The sequence below is a fragment of the Macaca thibetana genome, chromosome 7, assembly GCF_024542745.1.
Source record: "Macaca thibetana thibetana isolate TM-01 chromosome 7, ASM2454274v1, whole genome shotgun sequence".
In the NCBI taxonomy this organism is placed as follows: Eukaryota; Metazoa; Chordata; class Mammalia; order Primates; family Cercopithecidae; genus Macaca; species Macaca thibetana.
In genome coordinates this window covers 158,352,687-158,366,468 of record NC_065584.1, presented here as the reverse complement: position 1 = coordinate 158,366,468, position 13,782 = coordinate 158,352,687, and the positions used below count along the sequence as shown (strand labels likewise).

Below are 13,782 nucleotides of genomic sequence, written 5' to 3'. Positions count from 1 at the left end.
AAGACGAGGTGACAGCCTAGAGGCACCAGGGCTTCATCTGAAGCATGGTCCGCACAGGGACAGCAGCTGAATATCCTTGGGATAATAATCACAATTATATTGCTCACATTTATTGAGCAGGTCTCTATGCTACTTCTATGCCCAATACTTTTTATAGCATCATCTCATTTAATCACCACAATAACCTGACAAGACAGGAACTATTATTAACCCCATTTTTCTTTTTCTTTCTTTTTTTTTTTTTCTTTTTTTATTTGAGATGGAGTCTCGCTCTGTCACCCAGGCTGGAATACAGTGGGGCGATCTTGGCTCACTGCAACCTCCACCTCCCAGGTTCAAGCAATTCTATCACTTCAGCCTCCAGAGTAACTGGGACCACAGGCGTGTGTCACCACGCCTGTCTAATTTTTGTATTTTTAGTAGAGATGGGTTTCACCATGTTGGCCAGGCTGGTCTCGAACTCCTGACCTCAAGTGATCCATCAGCCTCAGCCTCCCGAAGTCCTGGGATTACAGGCGTGAGCCACCATGCCCCTGCCTGTCCCCATTTTACAAATGAGATGACAGATTCAAAGTAGTTCGGTACCTGCCCCAAAGCCCCAAAGCCTGTGCTACTCTGCCCCCAAGACTTAGTGGTTTCCAGGCTGTTCCTGGCTCAGCTAGCTAGCTGTGTGACCTTGGGCAAGTCCATTTGCCTCTCTGAGCCTATCTACCTCCCCTATATAATGGGTCTGGTAGTCTTCACCTACCTCACCAGCTGCTGTGGGGCTCCAACAAGATGGTGACTGTGAAAGCACTTGACAAACTGAAGGCACTGGACATGCCTTGTGGTCAGTGTGGCCTCAACCCAGATGTCCAGTGATTTCCAGGGCACAGGGGCTTTGAGTGGGGCCAAAGAAAACACCCTCATCCAACTGGGAGCCACCCCTGGGTCACAAACACTCCATTGCTTGGTCCCTCGCAGTAGCTCAAGGTCAGAAGATGACTGCCCCTTGCTCGGCGTGGGGAGGTGGGGCTGGCAGCACAGCAAGGACATCATTGTCCTCCCTGTTGCACATTTCAATTGAGGCAGGTTTACAGCCCCTCAGCGTCTATCCGGAGGGGGCCTGAGCAGCAGGCCTGGCAGCGTCCACTGCTCCTGCCTGAGGAGGTGCTATCCAGCCCTGGCCGTGGACATACAGTGAGATTGTACAGGCAAGTCTGGAGTAGTTGCAGGGGATATGATCTGGACAAGACTGAGCAGACCTAGGGAGCTCTACAGTGTAGGGCTTGTTCCTCAAGCTCATGGTGAGATCAGAGCCCTAAAGAGTTAGCCAGGGTGCAGCCACCAGTGTGGAAATCCAGGGATGGTGCAGGCCATGGCCAGCTCTTCCCAACTCAGGTCTGAGAACCAGGGGTCTGAGCCCCTCTATCAGCCCCAGGAAACCCTCAGGCATTTGATGCTGATCAGCGATAGGGCTCTGGTTCAGAGGATGAAGGCCAGGGGCTCCTCTGGGGAGAGGGGCCAGCTGCATTCTGCCCCACCCTGAGAGTGAGGAGGGGGCAGTCTCCAGGAACGGGCCCGCCTGGTGCTGAGGATAGACATAACAGTTCTCCCTCTGAGGCTTGCATTTCATCTCTCATGGCAAGATCACTTTCAGGCTTACAGTTTCTCATCTTTGCAACAGTCAGGGAAAAGAAACCTACAAAATAGCTCCCATTTCACAGAGGAAGAAACTGAGAGCCAGAGCTAGGGATCTCTGATATAGCCATGGGATCCCCCACCCCACGCTGGCTCTATATGACTCTGTGGTCGTGGCTAATGTCCATCAGTCGCCCCCTGCTCCCCTCCCTGGCTGTTTGCCCCAAAATGGGGCAGTGGTGGGAGTATGTCCTTGAGGAGGGGGAAGTGGGATACAGGTAGTACTTGGCTGACTTCACAATTTTGCCACACTCAGTCTGGGCCTCCTGACAGTGGCGTGGGATCCCTATGGCTTCCCTGTTTTTTTTTTTTTTTTAGATGGAGTCTCGCTCTATTACCCAGGCTGGAGTGCAGTGGTGCAATTTCCGCTTACTGCAACTTCGGCCTCCCAAGTGAGTCTCCTGTCTCAGCCTCCTGAGTAGCTTGGACTACAGGCATGCACCACCACTCCCAGCTATTAATTTTTGTATTTTTAGTAGAGACGGGGTTTCACCATGTTGGTTAGGATGGTCTTGATCTCTTGACCTCATGATCTGCCCACCTCAGCCTCCCAAAGTGCTGGGATTACAGGTATGAACCACCACACCCGGCCAAATTTTTTTTTTTTTTTTTTTTTTTTTTTTTTTTTTTTTTTTTGAGATGGAGTCTTGCTCCGTCTCCCAGGCTGGAGTGCAATGGTGCGATCTCACCTCACCGCAACCTCCGCCTCCTGGGTTCAAGTGATTCTCCTACCTCAGCCTCCTGAGTAGCTGGGATTACAGGCACCCGCCATTATCCCCAGATAATTTTTGTATTTTCGTAGAGATGGGGTTTCACCATGTTGGCCAGCCTCGTCTTGAACTCCTGACCTCAGGTCATCCACCTGCCTTGGCCTACCAAATTGCTGGGATTACAGGCATGAGCCACTGTGCCTGGCCTTGTATTTTTTTAGTAGAGACATAGTTTCATCATGTTTGCCAGGCTGGTCTCAAGCTCCCGTCCTCAGGTGATCCTCCCGACTCAGCCTCCTAAAGTGCTGGGATTACAGGCGTGAGCCACTGCACCCGGCCCCGGTGGCTTCTTCCGACTTGAAACACAAAATGTGGCCAGCTAGGGATAGAGAGAATTCTGACTTTCAACATTGCTGAGCCTGGCATGGGCTGCTTCTGGGTAGTGAGCTCCCTATCCTTAGGGTAGACACAGCCATCCCTTGGGTCCTTCCTCCAGACCTTCCAAGTACAGCCCTTTGCTGCTCTTCCCTGCCTCCAAACCTTTGCCAGTTTCTGGGTTTCTTTATCCAGGATGTTCCACCAGATCTCTCTGCTTCCGGAAAGTCCTGTTCCACTGACCATCTACTGTGTGCACAGGCTGTGCTGAGTGGTGCTTTGGAGGGGTGAGAGGGAGCTGGAACCTGGTGATGGAGAGGAGTCATAGCATGATGAATAACTCAAGTCCACTGGGCACGTGCTAGGCACTGGGCATTGTTCTAAGTGTATGTCTTATCTCATTTATTCCTCACAGCACGTATGAGATAAGCAATGTTACTTATGTCTAAGTAGCTTCCAGATGACGAAATCGAGGCTCTGGGAAGTGAAGCAACTTGCCTAAGGAAACACACAGGATGGGCTATGGAACCAGGATTCGACCCCAAATGCAGTGACTTAGCACTCAAACATCTACTGCAGTTAAAATGCCTAGAGTGGGTGGCCTGGTCACTGGAGGTGAGGGTGGGGGCTGGGTAGTCTGAGAGCCAGGCAGGCCTTCGGGGTGAGGGGAGTGTTGGGGTGAGGAAACATGTGAACATGCCTCAGTCTTTGGAGAACTTGGTTACTGTTAACCTGAATGTCACCACCCCTGACTCAAAGACTGGCACCAAATGGATTATGGGTTCAATAAATGTTTGTTGAATGAATAAATGAGCCCCATTTGTAGAGGGGTATCCACTGTGCATTCATTCAATCAGCTTTTATTGCAGACCTCCTGTGTGCCAGGTCTCATGGTGCTTGCACACACAGATACACACAACTCCCCTGTGAGGGTCTGGTCTGGTGTGTCTTGGGGCTGGGGAAAGTCAAAACTGAAGGGTGTGGCGTTTCGGCACTAAGGGAGCCATAGCTCTGCTGGGTCTAGCCTGGGATGCCAGAGAAAGGAACCAGAAGTGGGAGACATGTCAGCTTGGTGAGGCGACCACTCTGGGAGATGTCCTGGGAAGGGTGGGGGTCCCCAAGCTGACACTCCATTAACAGGGTGGGCACATTGCCATGTCCTTGGTGTCTAAGAATGAGGAGGCACCACTGTCTGTATTTTATAGATGAGGGACAGATGATGTCGTCCCCAGAAATGGTCTAATGGATCAAGGGACAGAAAGGAGGGCAAACTATTCAGAGACCCCAGCACTATCCCCTGTCCTTAATGAGGCCTTGTCAACAAGAAGGGAAAGTAGGGTGTAGCGGGGCTGGGAATTCCAGAGGCAACAGGACCAGCCCTCCACCCACCCTGTCCACTGCTGACTTCCCTTTCTCTGTTCCAGCCCCTCCCACACCCACCCATCTCCCATTCCACAACTGAGACTTGTATAAGAAAACTGATGTTTATTGACAACCTAGTATATGTCAGGTACCATGCTACATCTTTTAACAAACACTGAATGACAGATTTAGTTGTACCTAGAACAGAATATGTTGCTCAATAATTATTTATTGAGTAAATGAAATAACCACAATCTTTATTTTGCAGCTCAGGGGAGGAAACTGATGAACAAATAAGGAATTCGTTCTAAGTTACACAGTCAGAAATTGGCTGATCTGGGGACTGACATTGCCATCATTATTTACACTATATATAAGTGCTACAATTTATAGAATACATACTATGTGATTGTTAGGCACTTTACATAGTGCTCACCAGGGTTTGGGCCCTGACTTCAACTCCGCTTTAGGCCAGACTTTCAGAACCACCCCCTAGTTTCTGGCGGGTCTGGGGCACTGACTGGGTGACTAGCAGAAAAACAGCTCCAAGCCCAAAGCATCCTTCCCCCTTTCCATTTCTCTGACAGAGCCAAGACTAGCCTGCCCTAAGCCCAGTGAATGTCCCGGCCCTTTCTGGTCTAGGCTGACCTGACAATGGGTGGGGCTGGAGTATCTAGAAAAGGCTTCTGGGGGCCCAGCGCGGTGGCTCACGCCTGTAATCCCAGCACTTTGGGAGGCTGAGGCAGGTGGATCACGAGGTTAAGAGATGGAGACCATCCTGGCCAATATGGTGAAACCCTGTCTCTACTAAAAATACAAAAAATTAGCCGGGTGTTGTGGTGGGAGCCTGTAATCCCAGCTACTTGGGAGGCTGAAGCAAGAGAATCACCTGAACTCAGGAGGCGGAGGTTGCAGTGAGCCGAGATTGTGCCACTGCACTCCAGCCTGGCAACAGAGCAAGACTCCGTCTTAAAAAAAAAAAAAAAAAAGGAAAAGGCTTCTGGAAGGAGGGTGAATTTTGCATGGAACTTCACTTGGAATGGAATAGAGCTGGGTCACCTCGATGTGGGAATGAAGGACACGAGGAGCTGGGGGAACCATATAGGAGACGGTGGAGAGAGCCCTCATTGAAGTAGAGGTGCACGTTGGTGCAAAATGGAAAAGATAAGAGCACCTTCTGCAAGGGAGTTTGAGTCCCCAGAGCCCCACTCAGAGCCACTCCGTCCTCTTAACTGTGGGGGAGGAAGCCAGGGTATCCTGATACTGGGAGAAAAGCCTTATGATAGCTCAGCAACAGTTATTCAGTAGACCATCACGATGGGGACCCACTCTCACGAATAGATAAGAAGAGCACACAATTAGCACATTGGTAAGTATCACAGATATGCTAAGTCCTTGAAGGTAATTGGATCTTGCAAGTGGGTTAAACGTCCCTCCTGCAATGCATTTGCAGTACCCTTTTCTTTCTCCCACAGGGCAGAGGGGTGGGATGCTGGAGCTGCCTCTTCCTGTAACATGTTAAACGGGAGCTAGCTGAAATTCTGATGCAACCTGACTCTTCCATTGGCCTGCCCTGAACCCCTACTACAGGGGCAAGCACAGCTGCCATCACCACCTGCCCACCCCCACCTTACCTGTACCAGTCATGCCAGCCTAGGGGACCAAAGGGTCTTGGCGGGTGACCTCAGGCTGATGCTATCCAGGACCCAGGCGCTGTGCTGATCAGACCTGACTCCCTGCCAGGAACACTCAAGCTCACACACCTGCCTGAGGCTCTTGGCTCTCAGTTCCTGCTCAGGCTGCTCTCTTCCTATTATGCCGGGACGTGTAAAGTCAGGCGCTTCCCACTGTGGACAACAAATCTGATGGTGCAGACCCACCCTGGTGTCCTCTCCTCCCCCACCGTCTTAGAAGAGTCTCAGAAACCCAGTCTCCAGGCACCACCCGACCTGTCCTCCACCCCCAAAGAAAGCAGGATGGGGTGGGGGTTGCAGGTGTCACCGCAAGGCACAACCTGTGGAGCAGCGGTGGAAAGAGCCCAAGGGGCCCTGATCTTTGTGGGGTTCCTGGATGCACCATGGCCAGTGGTGGGGCCTTCCCAGGAGACCCCGGTAAGATGGACAATTTTTCCTTAAATGGCTGAGTGTGAGCAGCTTCCCAAAGGAGGTAGTGATGGCTGAGCCCACCTGGTGAGGTGGGGAAGGAGAAGGAGGTTCACTAAGAGGTAGTGACCCGGGAGTGTGAGGAGGGGACAGAACCCTGATGCCTACCCATAGGCAACAATCTCGGCACCATCTCTCCCTTTTGCCCTCCAGACACGACCATTCCCTTAGGGACAGTACTGGGAGGAGGCTTATTTGCCCCTGAGACCCAGCGGGAGGGTGGAGGGTTAAATACAGAAAACCACCCAGTGAGAGCAGATGAGGCCCAGGCGTGATGAGCTCTTCCTCCGGCCTGCATGGGGTGAGGATGGTTAGGGTAAACCTGTGATCCCAAAGGCACCAAGGGGAGCACCAACAGGTCCCTGGGATACGGGCTGGGAGCAGGAGGCAGGAGCCCCACTTGGCAAGGAGATAGCTCTAGGACATGTTCCCAGGGATGCTCAGTCTGACACCACTTTAATGAGTGGCACATGCTACCATGTCCTGGGACCTGAGAAAGAGCTGCCAGCCCCTCTCAAGACAGACTTCACTCCAATGCCTAGTGTAGACAAGAAGAGAAACTTTTTCAGGGTGGTGCCCCAGACATGGAGTTCAGTCTTGCCAGTCACATATGGGCCTCCCAAAGGGTTCCAGTCTTTCTTAAGGAAAACCATTTCCTCTGGCTTCCTAAAAAAAATATGGTTCCTTGTGCTTGGGCTGCAGGCTGGGAGAGGTGTCAGGGAAGCTGCAGATGGTCCTCCTGCCCTGGGTGGGTGGGGACGTCCTGAGAACTTCTATAGCCCAGAGAACACCTTTTTTCAGGTTAAGCTAACCCTGCTCACCCTTCAATTCCCTGAGTATTTCTCCTTCTCTCATCCACAGGTTGCAGACTGGTGGCCTGCACACCTGTTTTGCTTCCTACATTTTTTTAAAAAAAGAATTTTACGTAAAATTCCAGATTTCAGATTTCTTGGAAAAAAATCAGTAGCTGTGACAACACTGGGATGGCATTTCCACACAGAACCAGTCAGCAGGAACTGAGCATCAGGGCCCTTCTGGGGTGGAACAGGCACTCACCAGTGTCCCCACACTGGCCCAAGGACTCTCATTTATTCACACTGGCACCTGCGGGCGTATGAGGCTGACTCCTGCCAATTCAGCCTACCCCAAACTCATCTTTCACCATGGCATCTCTTCCTTTCTGCCCTGCCGTGTCTTAAGTGTACCTCTGACCCACCCTCATCACTGCACTAAGGTTTATTTTCCTCCATACAGCTGTCTCCTCCAGTTGATTGCAAGCCCCTTGAGGGCAGGAACAATGCTTCCATAAGATTCTCAGTGAATGTACATTGAATAAACACACCTCTTGCCTTTGCTTAGCCCACCCTTGTTCAGGGGGCTTAACTCCCTCTCCAGATTCAGAGTTGGGGGGTCAAGACTCCCAAAGGCTTCCTGAAAGGGAGGAAGTTTCATTCTGGGTCATGGGGCAGTGAAGGTAGGCGCAGGCCACTTTGCCTGACCCTCTGGTTCTTTGAGGCAGTCAGCCTCTGCTGGACTTTCCAAAGCACCCACCCAGTTTTGTTTGGTGTTTTTGTTTGTTTGTTTGCTTGTTTTTGGTTTTTGTTTTGTTTTGTTGCTTTGTTTGCTTTTTAATTCAGAGCATCATTGCAGGGCTGAGGGATGATTTCATGCTTTTTAATAAGGGAATCTTCAAATCAAATAGCCCTTGTTGCCACTCCATCAATCCATGGTAGTGCCAGTCACAGGGATAACTCTTTCACCAAACAATTGCCATCGTTCAAGTACTGGATGGGACATAGCAAGATGTCAGTAAGTGAATTTTTCTTAATTAAGTGTCTTTGTCCCATAGGCTTTTGTATTCTGAAGGCCCGGTGGCGTTCCCGACAAGCAAGGTCTAGCTAAACGCATCAGCATCAGATTCCCCGGTTCCCCTACTACTGCTGGCCTTGGGAGGCTGTCCCAGAAGCCCTCCAATGTACCCCTCAGACAAGCTCTCTTCCCTTTGCCCCTCTGCCCCTGCCCCATCCCTATCAGAACGTCCTTCCCTAGGGAGTATTGAGGGCACCTGCCAGGGCCACTGCACAACTCCAGGGACACCACTCACATTGTCACCTATGTAAATGGCCCCCTCAGTACAACTATCCTGGAGACACCACAGCAGTGTGCCCTGGAGGTGGGCAGCATGGTGCTTATCACACCTGCACAGGGCCACAAGGACCCATGGCCCTGACACCAAGCTGAGACTGCCGGGACTTCTGGACCATGTTCAGAGCCTCAGACCTCATGCTTCTGAGCTCCAGCTGCCCAGGATACCCTCACCACACACACTGCGGCCCAGCGGGATTCCTACATGGAATAGAGCAGGGAACAGAGTGTGGCTGGTTAAAGGGTCCCTTCCTGGCCTCAGGCTTGTCCCAAGAGGATCCATAATCCCCACCTCACCACCCTCTGCCCCTGGCGGAGACCTCATCCCAAAACTTCAGATGCAGAGGACAGGATCCATGGCAGGCCAGCCTGGCAGCCACCATCCTAGAGTGATGAGGCTCAAGATGGCTGACCAACCCTTGCCCTAACCGTGGCCAGATTCAGAAGCTGCTTTGTACCCTGGACCAAATGGTGGGCAAGTGATGGAATGTGAGGTCCCAAACCCTAACCCTAAACCCTAACCCTAACCCTGGCTTTAGAGCCAGAAAGCCCTGGTTCCAGACTGGGGCTCCATCTCCTCCTACCTTTGTGACCCCGCACCAGCTATTTCACCTCTTGGAGCTTCATTTTCTTAAGGATGTAAAACCCACCAATGGCTCTGCTGTGAAGGCTCAATGACAAAATATGTGTGAAGCCCCTTCTCCAGGGACTGCCAGAATATGCACCACCACTGTCTGTTTCCTTCCCTCTCAAGGGCGCTCTGCCTCCCTGTCATATTGGGCCTAGGAAATGTCCCGAGCTCAGGAACAAGGGCCCAGGGCGGCATTCCTGTGGCTGCTCCCAGGGTCAGTTTGCAAGGTCCAGAGAGGGATAGTACCTGCCCCATATGTCATCATAGAGGCAGGACAGGACGATGGGGCTGGAGCAGAGCCTCACAGGCAGCTGCGCTTTGCTGGAAGTAGGCCCACCAGAACCAGTCATGTCCTGGGGATTTTAACAAGCTGCCCATTGAGAATGGTTTCTCTCCTCCACCCTGGAGACGACCACACCTGGTAGTGGGTAGAACCCATTCTTGAGCCCTGGAGACTTTAGGGACAGGACAGAAGGCTACTAGAGTGGTTTAATTCCAGTTTTAATTGGTGGAAATTTGTTTGGCGGTGTAGAGAGGAATAGCCCAAGTGACTTCTAGAGCTGGAAGGGGAAAGTAGGAGGAGTGGGGTGTGGAGGGCAATGCAAGGGGCTCCAGCACAAGGAAGAGATTTACCCCATCGGCAACCACCTTGGGGTGACTCAAGTATACTGTGAATACCTTGTCTGCCAGCAGACAAATGGGTTGTTATCTCAGGGCCGAGCCCCAAGGCCACTCTGCCTGCTGTCTCCTGTGACATGCAGGATCTCACTAAGTAAGATCCTGCTGGCCTGTGGCCGTGGGAGAGGCTGAGGTCTGATCTCTCTCCCGGAAGCCCAGCAGGCCCCAGGCCAGAACACAGCTAGTCCCAGGTTGTTGCTACGCCCTCTGCATTCCTATCTGGTTGGCAGGGAGCTCTAGATTTGTAGTGAGAGCCCCCTTCATTACAGAAAGGGAGCTTAATATTCTAAGAACTCGCTTCCCTCTCCTCTTCTACCTTCTCCTACTCCTTGACTCATCAAGCACTAAGTAAGCATGTCCAGTCATCTTGCACGTCACAGAAGCAGATTTCTCTGCTTTTTAAAGATGTGAGTCCTGGGCTATGGACACAGCAATAGCGAAGGGCTGTAGCGAATGAATCACACTTGCGCCTGACTGCTCCGGTGATCAGTGGCCTCCCTAGTGTGGTTGGATGGGATAAGAGCTCAACTGCAAGACAGGCTAGTCTACAACCAGAGGTAGGGCCCAGGGAGACACCAAAAATAGGACTCAGTCCAGAGCAAGGATGGGGCTTAGCCTATAACTAGGATCAGGGTTTATCTGTGACCAGGATCAGGGCTCAGTGTATGACCAGGACTAGGGTTCAGTGTGTGACCAGGATCAGGGCTCAGTCTATGACTAGAGATGGAGCTCAGTGTGTGACCACAGTCAGAGCTCAGTGTGTTCCCATGGTTGGGGCTCAGTCTGTGACCTTGAGGCTCAGTGCGTGACTGGGGTAAGGGTTCAGTGTATGATTACAATCAGGGTTCAGTGTGTGACCAGATCAGGGCCCAGTGTATGACCAGAATTAGAGCTCAATCTATGACCAGGGTTGGAGCTAAGTGTGTGACCACAGTCAGGGCTCAGTGTGTCTCCAGGGTTGGGGCTCAGTCTATGACCCCGAGCCCATCACAGAGTCAGGGTTTAGTGTGTGACCAGGGTCTGGGCTTTGTCTTTTCTATGTGACTCAGTTCTCTGATCTAGTGTAAACCTCTCTTCACATACAAAATGCAAAACAACTTGTTGCTCTCCTGTCTTAAGACCTTTTATGGAGAAAAGTAAAAAAAGCTATTTCCACGGTGCCTGGTGGTCTTTAGGAGTGAAGTGCAGCCATTTGGCAGAGCACTAGAGACCCTTGTGGCCTGGCCCCCGCTGCTCTCTACTCTCCCTGCTGCTCCTGCCCATGCAGCTTTTGTTCAAGGCATAGGAGCTGCTTGCAGTTCCCTGAAGTGCCTGGTTACTTCATGCCTCTGTGTTCTTCAAGGCCATTTCCCCTCATGGCGCTGACCCTACCCCTCCTCAGTACTGTGTAGTGGTTAGAAGCTCAAGCGCTAAAGTAGACCAAAGCTGGATTCAAACCTGCCTCCGTCACTTCCTTACTGTGGGATTTTTGGGCAAATAGCTTAGCTTCATCTTTACACAGAGTCCAGGTATAATACTCATGCATGGGCTGGTGGGAAGTTTTCCTGATGAGCCCGTGGTCAGGTGTTAATGCATATTACTCATTTTCATCATTAATTACTCCCCATTGTGTCTGAGATGTTTGGTGAACACTCAGCATCCCTTTCCTGCCATCTCCTCATGGCCTTGCTAGACTGCAGTGGCTGTGAAGCTAAACATGCAGGACTCCTTTGCAGCTGAGGTTGTGTGTGAATTAAGTTCCAGCAATTAGAGTCCCTTTGGCAAGACCTGGAAGGCAGATTTGGAGGCTATCTATGGCTGCTTTCAGCCAGCAAAACTGCCTGTGGAAATGCAGCAGCAATTCAGTGCTGAGGCCTCGGATTCAGGGGTGTGGAAGGTAGCAGCGATGGGTTTCTTTCTGCTCCCTGGATCAGGCTGTTGACACATGTTCTTGAACCCAGTGGTCCCAACGATTCTTCCCCCATTCCACATATTCTTTTTGCTGCTGTAACTAAATACCACAAACTTAGAGGCTTGTAACCACACACATTTATTCTCTTACAGCTGTGGAGGTCAGAAGTCCAAAATGGGTTTCACAAGTCAAGGTGTCAGCAGCTCTGTGTTCCTTCTGGAGGCTCCAGAGGAGAATCCATTTCCTCGCCCTGTCCAGTTTCTAGAGGCTGCCTGCCTTCCTTGGCTCACGGCCCCTTCTTCCGTCTTCAAGCCAGCTCCTGATCTGTCATCCGTCTCCTTTATTTTCTCCTGATTCTGCTTTCTTGCCTCCTTCTTATAAGGACCCTTATTATTACATTGGACCCACCTAGATAATCCAGGATCATCTTCCCATCTCAAGATTCTTAACCTAATTACATCTGCGAAGTCCTTTTTGCCAGGTAAGGTAATATTCACAGGCTCCAGGAATTAGGACATGAACATCTTTGGGGACCATTATTCAACCTACTGCATGACAAAGTAGCAGCCCCCTGGTTGGTCAGTTCTGTGATATTCTGTATTCTGGAAGTCATTTCCTGGCCAGGCGTGGTGGCTCACGCCTGTAATCCCAACACTTTGGGAGGCTGAGGCAGGTGGATCACTTGAGGTCAGGAGTTCAAGACCAGCCTGGCCCCATCTCTACTAAAAATACAAAAATTAGCAGGGCGTGGTGGCATGTGCCAGTAGTCCCAGCTACATGGGAGACTCAGGCATGAGAATCGCTTGAACTGGGTGACAGAGGCTGCAGTGAGCCAAGATCACGCCACTGCACTCCAGCCTGGGCAACAGAGTGAGATTCTGTCTCAAAAAAAAAAAGAAAAGAAAAGAAAAAAAAATTAGCCGGGCATGGTGGCATGCACCTGTAATCCCAGCTACTCGGGAGGCTGAGGCAGGAGAATAGCTTGAACCTGGGAGGTGCAGGTTGCAGTGAGCTGAGATCACACCACTGCACTCCAGCCTGGACCACAGAGCAAGACTTTGTCTCAAAAAAGAAAAGAAAAGAAATCATTTCCTGAGACCCAGCCCCAAGCTGGCGTAAGCACCCAATACCCTGTACTAAATTCCTTTCTGCTTAAAATACAGTTGCTTCTGTTCAATGCACCCAACTATGAATAACATACCAAATGTCCTTCAAGACTCAGCTCTCACATCACTGTGTCTGGGAAATCTGCCCCAATTCCTCCAGGGTTCCTTGATCCCTCCTCTGGACCCCACAGTTCTGCCTAGATCAAATTCACATAAATGCTTATCTCCCCTAGTGGATCATGACTTTCTCATCCAAATACAGCACCAAATCTAACACAAAGGAAAGTTGCATCAAGAAATGAAGTAGGGGCCATTGGCTGAGCACAGGCTCCTGAGCACCGAGCCTGGGATGCAGGTAGAAGCAGGAATGCCCTGGAGAGGAAGGGGACTGGCCAGCAACCCAAGGAAGGAAGCCTGGGACAGAAATGCAATCTCAGCCTCACACACCACAGCAGCAGCTGGACCCACGTGACACAGCACAATCTTCAGCTCCAGGGCTGCATCCTAGCCTGCAGCTTTGTGGCCCTGAATCCAGAATGCAGAAACAATGATGCGTGACAGAAGAGACAGGCCCCAACACACAGGACAGTGCCAGGGGTTAAACCCAGAAAACAACCAATGAGCAGGGGATGAATCTTTCTTAATTGAGGGCAGGAGAGGAAATGGGCAAAATGATGTCCTTAGCCCATGACAGGCTCTAACTCTACTTCACCTGGGAGTGGACAAGTGGTCCAGCCCAGAGGGCACATGCATGCCTGGGTGTAAATGAAGCAAAGAATCTACTCCTCAAAAGGATCAGATGCAGGCCGGGTGCAGTGGCTCACACCATTAATCCCAGAACTTTGGGAGGCCGATGAGGGCAGATCACTGGAGGCCAGGAGTTCTAGACCAGCCTGGCCAAGATGGTGAAACTCCATCTCTACTAAAAATACCAAATTAGCCAAGCATGGTGGTGGGCGCCTGGAATCCCAGCTACTCAGGAGACTGAGGCAGGAGAATCACTTGAACCCAGGAGGTGGAGGTTGCAGTGAGCCGAGATCGC

At 51.2% G+C, this 13,782-nt stretch overlaps 1 protein-coding gene across 1 annotated transcript in view; it reads left to right on the top strand.

The window, feature by feature from the left end:
• Positions 1–13,782, top strand: part of NPTN (neuroplastin) — a 416,039-nt gene that overhangs the window by 240,542 nt on the left and 161,715 nt on the right. The gene's annotated exons all lie outside the window — the stretch shown is intronic.